This window comes from Musca domestica, unplaced genomic scaffold (assembly GCF_030504385.1).
Source record: "Musca domestica strain aabys unplaced genomic scaffold, Musca_domestica.polishedcontigs.V.1.1 27, whole genome shotgun sequence".
NCBI lineage: Eukaryota > Metazoa > Arthropoda > Insecta > Diptera > Muscidae > Musca > Musca domestica.
The window spans coordinates 11257084-11272842 of record NW_026712286.1 but is presented as its reverse complement, the minus strand read 5'-3'; positions in this window follow the sequence as shown (position 1 = coordinate 11272842).

The following is a 15759-nucleotide window of genomic DNA, read 5'->3' as shown; positions in this document are numbered from 1 at the left end:
GTAGATACATTATCTAGGGTATTTGGATAACGTAGATACATTATCTAGGCCATTTGGATGATCTAGATACATTATCCAAGCCATTGGATGATGTAGATACGCTATCAATGTCATTTGGATAACGTAGATACATTATCTGAGTCATGTGGATATTGTAGATACTTAATCTAAGTCATTTGGATAATGCAGATACATTATCTAGGCCATTTGGAAGATCTAGATACATTATCCACGTCATTGGATAATGTAGATACGTTATCAATGTCATTTGGATAACATAGATACATTATCTAGGACTTTTGGATAATGTAGATACATTATTTAGGTCACTTGGATAATGTTGATACATTATATAGGTCATTCGGATAAAATAGATACATTATCCATGTCATTTGGATAATGTAGATACATTATCTAGGTCACTTGGATAATGTAGATACATTATCTGAGTCATTTGGATATTGTAGATACTTAATCTAAGTCATTTGGATAATGTAGATACATTATCCATATCATTTGGATAATGTAGATACATTATCTAGGTCACTTGGATAATGTAGATACATTATATAGGTCATTTTGATAATGTAGATACATTATCTAGGTCATTTGGATAATGCAGATACATTATCTAGGTCATTTGGATAATGTAGATACATTATCTAGGCCATTTGGATAATGTAGATACATTGTATAGGCCATTTGGATAATGTAGATACATTATCTAGGTCACTTAGATAATGTAGATACATTTTCTAGATGATTTCGATAATAAAGATACGTTATCCAAATTATCCATATGATCTCCAGATACTTGGTATTCATGTCAATTTTTTTTCGTAGAAAATTTTTGAACTTGTATTCAAATTCAATTCCAAATAGCGTGACATGTTCGTGCTTATCAGTCGCCATTAGCATGCCAATACAGGCACTTGAATGAAAGCTCTCTTCCCTGTTCTCGATCATCGGTTATTGATCTGCAAAGTCCAAATATTTGTAGATAATTGTTGAGGGTTTTGACATTATCGTCGATGGCTGATTAAAATTATCTATAATTAGTTTTGAAAAAATGTTTAGCAAAACACTTCCTAAATTAATGCTTCTAATTGTGACGAATGTTAGATAATTTATGGCATGATCGGATTGGGTGATATTTTTCGGCGTTGATGGGAATTTTTGGGGAACATTAAAAAAAAATTTCGATGAAGGGAATTTTTGAATTATAAAGTTTTGAAAAATGTTTCAAAGAAATTTTTAGAAAAAATAAATTAAAAAAAATTTAAACTTGAAAATAAAAAAAAAATAAAAATTTCCCTTTTTAATTTTGACCGAAAATACAAATTTCCCTTAAAGGGAAAGATTTATTTATGAAGATTTTTTAAAAATTCTTTCACTTTTAGTTATTAGACGACCATGGGAACCATTTGGACCAAAAAACTGAAAATTTCCCTTTTGGGAAATTTTTGGGGAAATTTCAATGTTTTCAATGGAAATTGATATCTATTAAAATAATAAGTATAATTGTGAAAGAAATTTCAAATTTCCTTCAAAAATAAAAATTTCCCTCGAAGGGAAATTTTTGTTTATGGGGATATTTTGAAGAAATTTCAAATTTCCTTCAAAAATAAAAATTTCCCTCTAAGGGAAATTTTTGTGAAAATTGAAAATTCTTATAGATTTAGCTTCTATATGAAAAATCAACTCATTTGGAGTAAAAAACTAAAAATTTCCCTTCTGGGAAATTTTTGGAAAAAAATTCCCTCAAAGGGAAAATTTTGGGAAATTTTTATTTTTAATGAAAAATGATATTTTTGAGCAAAAAAAGACTAAACTTAAAAGAAAAATTAAATTTCCCTCAAAAATGAAAATTTCCCTCTAAGGGGTATTTTTTTCCTCGAGGGGAATTTTTTGTTTTCCGCGATATTTTGAAAATTCTTTCGGTTTTAGGTTGTATATAATAAATCAAATAATTTAGGGAAAAAAATTAAAATTTCCCTTTTGGGAATTTTTTTGAGAAAATTTCCCTCAAAGATAAATTTTGGGAAATTTTTATTTTTAATAAAAAATGATATTTTTGACCAAAATAAGACTAAACTAAAAATAAATTAAAAATTTCCCTCAAACATTCAAGTTTCCCTCTCGGGGAAATCCCCAAATTTAGCTTAGCAACAACTGCCAAATCAAGCAGCTATCAAGGTCTTTTGCCATAATCACATGTCATGGGGGGATCGCTTTTATTGTTCTGCATTATAACGGCTCAAAGTTCGAAATTTATTATGACATGATCGGTGGCTGGTCAATACTATCAGTCGTAGATTATAGTATACATTCATGTATGTTTTTTAATTTTGGTTCACGCCATTAATAATTGCTTTGATATTGGCTGATTTTTTTCCCTCCTTAATTGCCAATAATTGCAATGGGAGCTGGCAATATTTTATGTGTGGCATTGTTTTAATTTGTTTATTTTTTATTATTATTTATTCATGGTTTAGGGTTGTGAACTTATAAATTTGTAATTTTGCATAAATGAAAAAATTCCTCCGGCACTTAAGGGTAATTGAGTGAGAAAAAATAAATGGGGTTGATGGTGTGTGTGTGCGTGAGAGTGATTGAATGGGAGATATGGGCATGGGAAAAGAATTTTTAATTTTTATAAATCTTGAAATATATTTTCTAAAAAATTCATAATTTTTATAGACCTTAAAAAATATTTTTTTAAAAAATCCAGGAAGTGTGTATTTTTGAAAAAATATTTTTTAAAAAATCCACGTCGTCTGTATTTTTGAAAAAATATTTTTTAAAAAATCCTCGTTTATTGATTCTTTGAAAAAATATTTTTTAAAAAATCCAGGTTGTCTTATTCTTTGAAAAAATATTTTTTAAAAAATCCACATTTGATGATTCTTTGAAAAAATATTTTTTCTTAAATCCACCTTTGTTGATTCTTTGAAAAAATATTTTTTTTAAAAATCCACGTTTGTTGATTCTTTAAAAAAATATTTTTTAAAAAATCCACGTTTATTGATTCTTTGAAAAATATTTTTTAAAAATCCACGTTTGTTGATTCTTTGAAAAAATATTTTTTAAAAAATCCAAGTTGTCTGTATTTGTGAAAAAAATATTTTTAAAAAAATCCAAGTTGTCTGTATTTTTGAAAAAATATTTTTTAAAGAATTAACGTTAAAGAATTTACGTTGTCTATAATTTTGAAAAAATATTTTTTAAAGAATTAACGTTGTCTATATTTTTGAAAAAGAAAAATATTTTTTAAAAAATCCATGCTGCTTGTTTCTTTGAAAAAATATTTTTTAAAGAATTAACGTTAAAGAATTTACGTTGTCTATAATTTTGAAAAAATATTTTTTAAAGAATTAACGTTGTCTATATTTTTGAAAAAGAAAAATATTTTTTAAAAAGTCCACTTTGATTAATTCTTTGAAAAAAATATTTTTTAAAAAGTCCACTTTGCTCAATTCTTTGAAAAAAATATTTTTTAAAAAGTCCACTTTGATTAATTCTTTGAAAAAATATTTTTTTAAAAATCCACGTTGCCTGTATTTTTGAAAAAATATTTTTTAAAAAATCCACGTTGCCTGTATTTTTGAAAAAATATTTTTTAAAAAAATCCACGTTGCCTGTATTTTTGAAAAAATATTTTTTAAAAAATCCACGTTGCTTGATTCTTTGAAAAAAAAAAAATATTTTTTAAAAAATCCACGTTGCTTAATTCTTTGAAAAATAAAATATTTTTAAAAAAAAAATCCACGTTGCTTGATTCTTTGAAAAAATATTTTTTAAAAAATCCACGTTGCTTGATTCTTTGAAAAAATTTTTTTTTTAAAATCCACGTTGCTTGATTCTTTGAGAAAAATATTTTTTAAAAAATCCAAGTTGCTTGATTCTTTAAAAAAAATGTTTTTAAAAAATCCACGTTTTTGGACACCTTGAAAAAAAATATTTTTTTAAAAATCCACGTTTTGGGCTCTTTGTAAAAAAATATTTTTTAAAAAATCCTTTTAAAGTATATTATATAAAAGTCCCTAAAACTTATATTTTTTATTGAACCCAAAAAAAAAATTACAATATTCAATCGCACTTCTTCTCCTCCCCCTCCCCTTTTTTATTTTCCTTTGATATGTGATTTATTATCTGTGATTATTATCACACACACACACCAACAATAACCTACATTTATGGTTGTAGATTAAATATCATAAAATTATTATTATGTATTATTATTATTTTTATTATAGCTGTATCAGCTGAAATTCGTATTAATTTGTTTCCCTTCTGACTCTGTTCAGGCCAGATCCATACCCAGAGCCAGACAGCGGCATGAGATAACAACGCACTGCCATGGAAAATGTGCAAATGTATCGACAAGTGATTTGCAAATAAACCGGAAATTATGTAAATAAATATTAACAAATAAGAAATAGGGAATAAAAATGATGGAATGTTTGGATAGACAGACGACAATGGAATTAATGTAAACACAAAATATGTCATTTGAACCAAGCAAGAACAAAAAAAATGTAAACATAAGACAGGTGCAAATATTTAAACATGTCATAAACGTTCGACAAAGTAGTGATGGAGGAGAAATTTGCTTAAAACATTTATTCAATTTTAGATTTTCTAAAAGAGCAGATTCGATAATTTTTTTTTTTTCACTTGGAGATCATATTTCAGGGGCCATAACTTTGAGAAATATCATTGTATTTCAATAAAACCACTTTTTTTGGAAAGAGCAAAGCCTACTCTCTATAACCTGTGAGCTATAAAGCTTTATTTGACCAAATACTTGAGTTATCGCGAAAATCGTAGAGGTAACAAAACACACTAATTTGGACTATAACTTGGGTAATTGTATATTGGCGGCCACAACTTTTAATAATCGATATTCTTTACTTAAATAAATTGATATCGAAAGAGGAACACCTACTCTCTATAATTTATAAATTTGGTTTAAATATTACACCAAATACTCGAGTTATCGCAAAAATTAGACAAGCTACTTAAAATGTCAATTTGTGAAATATCTTTGGTAATCATATTTTAATGGACATAAGTTTTAAAGTTGTCGGTATATTTTAAATAAACAAAGCAATTTTGAAAGAGAAATACCTGCTCTCCTTAAATAATTAGTTTGGTTGATATATTTCACTAAATACCCGAGTTATCGTCATAATTTTTCAAGAAACCAAAAATTGCAATTTATACTATTTTTTTAGTAATCGTGCTTCGGAGGCCATAACTTTGAAAGTAACAGGTATATTCTTAAATAACAAATTGATTTCGAAAGAGAAACGCCTAATCTCTGTATTTAATAAGTTTCGTGGATATATTTAACCAAGTACCAGAGTTATTGTCAAAATTACGCAAGAAACCAGAAATTGCAATTTATACTTTTCCTTTGGTAATCGTACTTCGGAGGCAATAACTTTTAAAGTAACCGGTATATTTTTATATAACAACTTGATTTCGAAAGAGGAACACCTCTTCTCTGTAGATAATAAGTTTGGTCGATATATTTCATCAAATACTCGAGTTATCATCAACATTTTTCAAGAAACCAGAAATTGCAATTTTTACTATTCCTTTTGTAATCGTGCTTCGTAGGCAATAACTTTTAAAGTAACCGGTGTATTTTCATATAACAACTTGATTTCGAAAGAGGAACACCTAATCTCTGTATATGATAAGTTTAGTCGATATGTTTCATGAAATACCAGAGTTATTGTCAAAATTGCGCAAATAACTAAAAATTGCAATTTCTGCTATTTCTTTGGTAATCGTGCTTCGGAGGCAATAACTTTGAAAGTAACCGGTGTATTTTCATATAACAACTTGATTTCGAAAGAGGAACACATCTTCTCTGTATATAATAAGTTTGGTCGACATATTCCATCAAACACCAGAGTTATTGTCAAAATTGTGAAAATAATTAAAAATAACAATTTCTGCTATTTCTTTGGTAGTCGTGCTCCGGAGGTCATAACTTTTAAAGTAACCGGTATATTTTTATGAAATGAATTGATTTTTAAGAAGAATGTCAACTCTCCATTATTTATGAGTTTCATCCATATATTTCAACAAACTCCCGAGTTATTGTCAAAATTATGCATTTAACTTAAAATTGCAAATTATACTAATTTTGGAGTAAACATGTTCCGTGGGCCCCAACTTTTAATGTAATCGGTATATTTTGCTGAAATGGATTGATATTGATAGAAAAACATCTGTTCTAAATAATATATGTGATTTTTCAATACGTTTATACAAATATCCGAGTTATCGCCAAAAATATGCAAGTTACTAATGAAAGCATTCTATGCCATTTCTTTGGTAATCATATTTCAGAGACCATAACTTTAAAAGTAATCGATACATTTGAATGAAACGAGATTTATTTGAAAGAGTAATGTATGCTCTCTGCTACAAACGTATTTGGTAGACATATTAGAAAAAGTATCAAAGTTATCACCAAAAATATATAGGAAATTTTAATTTCTTATTTTGTGTTTTTTCTTTGGTTATCTATTTCTGGCGGCCATAACTGGAAAAGTACTTGGTATATTTTTGTAAGATGGCTTGATTTTTAAAGAGGATCATCTAGTCATCATAAACTATTACTTAAATACATATAGCTATCCAAATACCAGAGTTATGAGCAAAATTTTACAAAACAAGCAATTTTCTTAAATTCAGTCTCTCTTAGGTAACCGTTTTCTCTGGACCTTAACTTAAAAAGTAATCGATACTTTTTAATGAAATGAATTGATTTTTAAAGAAGAGCCTTCACAATCTAAAATATATAAAGTATGTGGATATATTTGGGTAAATACCCGAGTTACCGCCAAAAGTATACAGGAGAAATAAATTTCTCATTTTGTGTATTTCTTTAGTAATTGGTTTCTAGAGATCATACCTGGAAAACTATTCGGTTAATTTTTACAAAATGACTTGACTTTTAAAGAAAATTATCCACTCACCATAATCTATGACTTATGTCCCAAGAGCTATCCAAATGCCAGAGTTATGGGCAAAATTTTACAGAAGACTTATTTTTCTTATTTTCAGTTTTTCTTTGGTAATCGCTTTCTGGAGACCATAACTTGAAAAATAATCGGTAATTTTTAATTAAATCAATTGATTTTGAGAGTAGAGCCCCCACATCTCCTATTCGATGAAGTATGTCGATATATTTGGACAAATATCCGAGTTATCACCAAAATTCTATAGTAGACTTAAATTGCTCATTTTGGGGATTTCATTGGTAATCGTTTTCCAGAGGCCCTAACTTAAAAAGTAATCCATATATTTATATAAAATAAATTGATACTAAAAGAAAAACATCTCTCGCGTTGAAGCTCTAAGTTATGTTAATATGTTTGCACAAAAATATCAGAGTTATCGCCAAAATTATACAGGAGACTGAAAATTGTCATGTTTTATATTTCCTGGGTTATCGTTTTCCAGAGCCCATAACTTCCAAAGTAATCCATATATTGATATAAAATAAATGGATATTGAAAGAAAGGCATCTCTTGCTTCGAAGACTTGAGTTATGTCAATATGTTTGAACAAAAATATCCGAGTTATCGCCAAAATTTCACAGGAGACTGAAAATTGTTATGTTATGTATTTCGTTGGTTATCGTTTTCCCGAGACCATAATTTAAAAAAGTAATTCATATATTTATGTAAAATAAATTTATATTGAAAGAATGATATCTCCTGCTTCGTATCTGTGGGTTATCTCAATATGTTTGGACAAAAATATCCGAGTTATCGCCAAAATTGTGCAGGAGACTGAAAATTGTTATGTTATGTATTTCCTTAGTTATGGTTTTCCAAAGGCCATAACTTCAAAAGTAATCCATGTATTCAAATAAAATAAATTGATATTGAAAAAAAGAGTCTCTTGCTTCGAAGCTGTGAGTTATGTCAATATGTTGGGACAGAAATAACCGAGTTATCGCAAAATTATTCAAGAGACTGAAAATGGTTATGTTATGTATTTCGGTGTTCATCGTTTTCCAGAGGCCATTATTTGAAAAGTAATCCATGTATTCAAATAAAATAAATACATTTCGAACGAAGAACACACCCTGCTTCAAATAAATGACTTACAATAATATGTTCGGACAAAAAAGGGTGAATTATCCCCAAAATTACACAAGGGACAGAAAATAGTTATGTTATGTATTTCGTTGGTTATCGTTTTCCAGAGGCCATAACTTCAAAAGTAATCCATATATCTAAAGAAATAAATTGGTATTGAAAGAATGATATCTGCTGCTTCGTATCTGTAAGTTATGTCAATATGTTTGGACAAAAATATTAGAGTTATCCCCAATATTATACAGGAGACTGAAAATTGTTATGTTATGTATTTCGTTGGTTATCGTTTTCCAAAGGCCATAACTTCCAAAGTAATCCATATATTTATATAAAATAAATTGATATTGAAAGAAAAGAATCTCTTGTTTCGAAGCTATGAGTTATGTCAATATGTTGGGACAAAAATATCAGAGTTATCGGCAAAATTATTCAGGAGACTGAAAATTGTTATGTTATGTATTTCATTGGTTATCGTTTTCCAGAGGCCATATCTACAAAAGTAATCCATATATCTATAAAAAATAAATTGGTATTTAAAGAATGATATCTCCTGCTTCGAAACTGTGAGTTATGTCAATATGTTTGGACAAAAATATCCGAGTTATCACAAAAATTATACAGGAGACTGAAAATTGTTATGTTTTGTATTTCCTTGGTTATCATTTTCCAGAAGTCATAACTTAAAATGTAATTCATATATTTATATAAAATAAATTGATATTGAAAGAAAAGAATCTCTTGCTTCAAGGCTATGAGTTATGTCAATATGTTTGGACAAAAATATCTGAGTTATCGCCAAAATTATTCAATAGACCGAAAATGGTTATGTTATGTATTTCGGTGTTCATCGTTTTCCAGAGACCATAATTTAAAAATTTATTAAAATATTTAAATAAAATAAATTGTTTTTGAAAGAGTGATATCTCCGGCTTCAAATATTTGAGTTATGTCAATATGTTTGGACAAAAATACTAGAGTTATCGCCAAAAATATGCAGGACATTTAAAATTCTCATTTTTTGAATTTTTTTGGTTAGTATTTCTGAAGAGTGTATTTTGAGAAGTAATTGATATATTTTAATAAATCAAGTTGATCCTGAAAATGGAACCTCTCAACTCCTCAATTCCTAAATTATGGACATATATCTTGTTAAATATCCAAGTTATAGCCAAAATTATGTACATTAAATATACTCATTTAAAATTGTCAAATTTTTATCGCATTTCGTCATGCCCAAAAAAATATGTCAAAACAAATTACCGAAAAAAATTCTGAATAGTCTACTTCAAATAGCAATAAATCATTTGCGTTTATCTGATATTTAGATAACAAATGAAATTTAGCAAAACTTTAAGTAAACTATTGGACTTAAAGTTGAGGAATTGTGAAATTCCCAAGTCAATGAGAATTAAATGCTTTAGCACTATTTGTTATCGTTGTTTTTTTCCTGCATTATCATTATGACCCTGAATAAAAAAAATGCTTATTAGAAGATAAATTGGAGAGGAAAGAAATCAAAACAATTGTCAATCAAAACAATGATAATTAATTTTTTAAAACATTATAAAGTTTTAAAGCATCAACGTGATCGATGGGAATGGGTGATAAAAAAATTATGGTGGTAAAAATTTGTTTTTAAAAAATTTCCAGGAATGAAAGTGTGTTCTCAAAAAATTCCAGAAGAGACCTTGAACAGTTCTCTTAAACCTATCCAAAAAATCTTTGAACAAAATATCTAAAACTTTTCTTGGAAAAATATTTTTTAAAAATCCAATTTTTTACACCTCCTCTACGCCTGGCAACTGCTGCCACACGTGGTCAATGACTCCGGCATAATCTCCAAAATTAAAAATTTCCCCCAGATTAGCAACATTGTAGCTAGTCGAAAAAAAAATTAACGGCTTATTAACAATAAAAATTGGTTTAATCGCCACAAAAGGTTGTTGTAAATGGCCATAAAATTTTAACCCAAAGCAAAAATCGCACAACACACACCTGAGTCTTATGACCATTAACAAGGTAAATAAACAACAAAATATTGTTTAATATACAAAAGCAAAAACAAATTATAAACAATTATTTCATATTGCCGATTACTCATACACATTCATGGACCTGATAAAAGCTAGACAGGGATTAACAAATATACTCATTTAATTGGTTCGGAAAAGAAAAAAACGGCAATTATGTTTTTTCCTTATATAAACAAACACTTAGTCATAAAGAAAATGAAAAAGAGAGGATGGGAGAGAGAGGGAGAGAGAAAATTCACAGAGAAAATCCATTGATGATAATATGTACAAAAGAAAATCTTTTGGATATATTGCCTGTGGGAGATTAGAGGAAAATCGTCACAAGAACAAAGGCAAAACAAATAAAAATAACAAAAAATTAAATAACAAAGTCATAGGCGTAGCTAGAAAAAAAATTTGGGTGGGACATAATCAAAAGAAACCCCTCTAAAAAATAAAAAAAAATCCAAAATTATCTTCTGAGTTCGAAGACAAATTTTCCCCAAATTTTCTACGCCACTGTTATAATTATTTGTATTTTTTTTTTCGAAAATAAAACAAATGAATAATGAAAATAGAGAAAAAAAACTGATTAATCAAATGACAATTGTATTGAAATCGAAAACACACAATAGAGTGGCAGACAAAACATACATCTGTTCAAAAGCCAATTGTTTCGTTTGCCAGATGCAGGTATGCGCATACGGGCGACCAAGCAACAAGTGTTTGATAAAGTGCAATTTATAAATAAATTTCCACTTGATATTGAAAGAGAAACATCTGCTCTTTTAAATGACATAGGTTATGGCGATGCAGCTAATCAAATGCCGGAGATATGGGGACATTTATGCAGGTAACACAAATGGGACATTTTTTATATATTTTTGGGTAATCACATTCAAGGCGTCATAACTTTTAAAGTAAATGATATATTTGAATGAAATGAAGTGATTTGAAGAGAGTGATGTCTGCTTCACGTAATTTGTGAGTTATATTGAAATACCTATGGAAATTCCTGAGATATGGGGAAATATATGCAAGTACCACAAAGTGGTCGTTTTTTATATTTTTCGAGTAATCACATTCTAGGCGCCATAATTTTTAAAGTAAGTGACATAATTTTATGAAACAAAGCGATATTGAAAGAAGGATATCTACCATACGAAATCTGTAAATTAAGTCGATAGATCTCAGCAAATTTCAAAGATATTGCAAAATTTATGCGAATACCACAAAATAGGAAATTTTCATATTTTTCGAGTAATCGTTCTCTGACGCCCATAACTTAAAAAATAATCGGTATAATGCAATAAAAAACTTGATTTGGAAAGAGTACTATCTGCTGTAGGTAATATGTGAGTTATATTCAAATATCAAAACACATACCAAAGATATAGAGAAATTTATGCAAGTACCACAACATGCCCATTTTTTTATATTTTGAGTCATCACAATCTAGGTGCCATAACGTTTTAAGTAAACGGATTTTTTTTATAAAATAAATTGATTTAGAAAGGAGGATGTGTAACTCACGAAATCTGTAAATTATGTCGATATATCTCAGTAAATTTCAAAGATATTGTGACATTTATTCAAATGCCACAAAATGGAAAATTTTAATCTTTTTTGAGTAATCATACTCTGGGGCCCACAACTGTAAAAATAATCGGTATAACTTATTGATATGACTTGATTCGGAAAGAAGGATGTCTCCTTGATATAATCTGTGATTTTTGTCGAAATAGTTAAGTAAATACCAGAGATATAGGGAAATTTATGCCAGTACCACAAAATTGCAATTTTTCAATTTATTAAATTAAATTAAGCAATCAGTTTTAAGAAGTTATAATTCGAAAAGTAATCGGTATATACTGATCAAATGACATGATTTGGAAAGAGCGATATCTAATCCGAATAATCTACAAGTTATAACGATATTTTGTAACAAATACTAGAAGTATTGGGAAATTTATGCAACTACCACAAATTGACGATTTTTCGTAATTTTTAAGTAATCATATTTAAGAGGTCATAACTTTTAAATTAATCGTTATATTTTTATAAATTGATGTGTTTTGGAAAGAGCGATATATATTTTACGATATCTGTAAGTTGTGGATATGTAGCCTTAAAATACCCGAGATATTGTGAAATTTACGTGAGTATCACAAAACAACTACTTTTTAAAAATTTCAAGTAATCATTTCCAAAAGGCAATTACTTATAAAGTAATCAAGATAACACAATAAAATAAATTGGAATGGAAAGAAGAATTTCTGCTTCGCGTACTCTGCGAAATATGTTGAAATATTTATGTAAATACCAGAGATATAGAGAAATGTATGCAAGTACTCTAAAATGACAATTTTTTTAATTTTTTTGAGTAACGCTATTCCAGAAGCCATACATTTTAAAGTATCCCAAATATTTGAATAAAACGACTTGATCTGAAATGGTCCTTTCCTAATCCAAGTAATATGTAAGTTATGTCGATATTTTATAACAAATACTTGAGATATTGGGAATATTTTTATAATAACACAAATTGAAGATTTTTCTGAATTTTTAAGTAATCATCTATTAGAGGTCATAACTTCAAAAGTAATCGGTACATTTTAATAAATCTTTGTGATTTGGAAAAAACAGTGTCTATTCCATGATACCTGAAAGTTGTGGCCATATAGCTTACCAAATTCCACAGATATTGTGACTTTAATGTAAGTATCACAACACGACTACTTTTTAAAAATTTCAAGTAATCATCTCCAAAAGGCCATAACTTCTAAAGCAGTCAGGATAGCTCAATGAAATAACTTAATTTGGAAAGAGGGATGTCTGCTCCATGTAATCTATAAATTTTATTGAAATATCTCAGCAAATACCAGAGATATAGGAAAGTCTAAGCAAGTACCACATAATGGCAATTTTTCATATGTTTTGGGTAACCATACTCCAGAAGCTGTAATTTGTAAAGTAATCGGTATATATTGACCAAATGACATAATTTGAAATGAGCACTATCTATTTTAAGTAATTTTCAAGTTATGTCGCTATATATGAACAAATACTGGAGATATGGCGAAAATGATTCAAGTACTCAATTTTCTTTAATTTTTGCGTTTCTTCCGCAAATATTCTCCAGAGACCATAACTTCGGATATGACCGGTTTATTTTCGTAATTTCGCCTAAATTTTAATGTTAGCATCTCAAATAAATCAACAGAACCCCTACCACATGTCACATTACAAATATCCAGTTCTCTTTTCCCCACAATTCTCCCATGATTATGTGATTTTATTTAATTGTATTCATCGTCATTCGTCTCCACCTCCTCTTTCGGTATTGTAACTTTATGTAATTATTGTTATTTTTCTTTTTATTGTGGCTGATGTTTTGTTACAAAAAAAAAAAAAAAAAAAAAACTTGGAGAATAAAAGAGGCAGAGGGAACCAAGTCAACAACAACAGCATAAAAGGGTCTTGAAACAAAGACCGGCTGAGTATTTTCTTCACCACCCGAATGATGGTGGGAAAATAATCAAGACCAATTTGTTTACACTGAACTTGACCTAGAGACCGAGCATAAATGTTATGTGAAGAAAAATGAGTGTGAGGGCGGTGAGAGTGATTAGATAAACGAAACTAAGAGGAAGAGGAAACCATTGAAAAAAGAAAGGCAGTCGATTCATGTTTTCACCTTTATTTCCTTTTGCCCTGGCCAATCTTAGGTGAGTCGAAATTGTTGCATATTCTTTGTATTGAACACTTTCCTCTTCGTTTTGCGTTTTGGCGTGGTGTGACTAACTGTGTAACAATGACTGATGACTGTGATATGCTAATTGATGTGAAAAGCATAAAATGGAAATAAGCAACAATCAAAAATTTGTTTTATAAATTTTAAATTGCATTTGGGGAGAAATTAACACTTTTGAAACGTTTTTTGTTCATTTTATAGCTAATAATTTTTGGTAAACAAAAATTTTCGGAGAAAAAGACACTAGACTACAAGAAACGAAGAAGATATTCGGGTTACTTCCAGCAAAATGACCTCTAGAAAGCGATTACCGAAAAAATAGAAATTTTCGAATTTTTTAGTATTTTGAATAAGTTCTGCTATAACTCAGGTATTTGGTCAAATATTTCGACATATCTCGCAGATTATAAGCAGTAGGTGCTCTGCCATCAAAATCAAGTTATTTTACTTAAATATACCGATTACCTAAAAAGTTATGACCTCCAGTACTTGATTACTAAATTTATAGCTGAAACTAAAAATTTTAGGTTACTGTACAATTTTCCGGATATCTCGATTAATCGTCGTAATATAGTAGCGTAACTTAAAGCGTGGAGAGACCAGGCATTCTTCCTTCTAAATCAAGTAGATTTTCTAAAAAACAACGATTACTTAAAAAGTTATGCACTCACGAACATGATTACCCAAAAATTAGCAGAATCTAAAAATTTTAGACATCTGTGTAATTTTTGCTATATCTTAGGTAGTTTATTAAAAATATAGATAATACTCAGGCCTTGTGAAAAATAGATGCTCTGCTTTCTAAATTAATTTATTTCACTAAATTATAACGGTTACTTAAAAAGTTATGGGCTCCCGAACATGATTACCAAAGCAGTAGGGTAAATTGAAATATTAAGTGTCTTGTACAATTTTGACAATATCTCGGGTATTTTGTTGGATATATCGAAATAAATTATAGATTATACAGAGGAAATGTCCTCCATCAAAGTCCTGTAGTATTTTTTTAATTGTACCAATTACTTTAAAAGTTATGTGCATTGGAATCCGATTATCAAAGAAATTGAAGAAATTATAATTTGCAGTCTCTTACCTAAATTTCGCGATATCTTAGGCGTTTAGTTGAACATATAAACATAACTCATAGGTAATAATTACTGAGGAATCCTCTTTCGAAAATAATTCGTTTCATTTAAATCTATCGATTACTCTAAAAGTTATGGCCTCTAGAACTCGATTACCAAATAAATTTAAGAAAGTACAATTTTCGCTCTATCATATATTTTTGTTGATATCTCTGTGATTTGAAATATTCGGATGAAACTTATGGGATATAAAGAGTAGATCCTTTTCTTTCAAAATAAAGTTATTTCAATAAAATCTAGCGATCCTTTTCGAAGTTATGGCCCCTAGGAACCGATTATCATAGAAATAGTACAAATTGCTATTTTCTCTCTTTTGTATATTTATATTTCTGCTGATATCTCGGGTATTTGCTGAAATATTTCGTTGAAACTTATGGAATATAGAGAGTGAATCTTCTGTTTTCAAGATCAAGTTAATTTACTTAAATCTACCAATTACTTCAGAAGTTATGGCCTCTAGCAACCGTTTACCAAATAAATAGAAAAAATCGAAATTTTCAATCTCTCCTATATTTTTGCTGATATCTCCGGTGTTTGTTAAAATAAGTAATTGAAACTTATGGAGTATAAAGAGTATATTTTCTTTTTTAAAGATCAAGATATTTTACTTAAATCTACCGATTACTTCAAAAGTTACGACTTTTAGTAATCGATTATTAAAGAAATGGAATAAATTTAAATTTTCACTCTTTCGTATATATTTGACGATATCTCTGGTG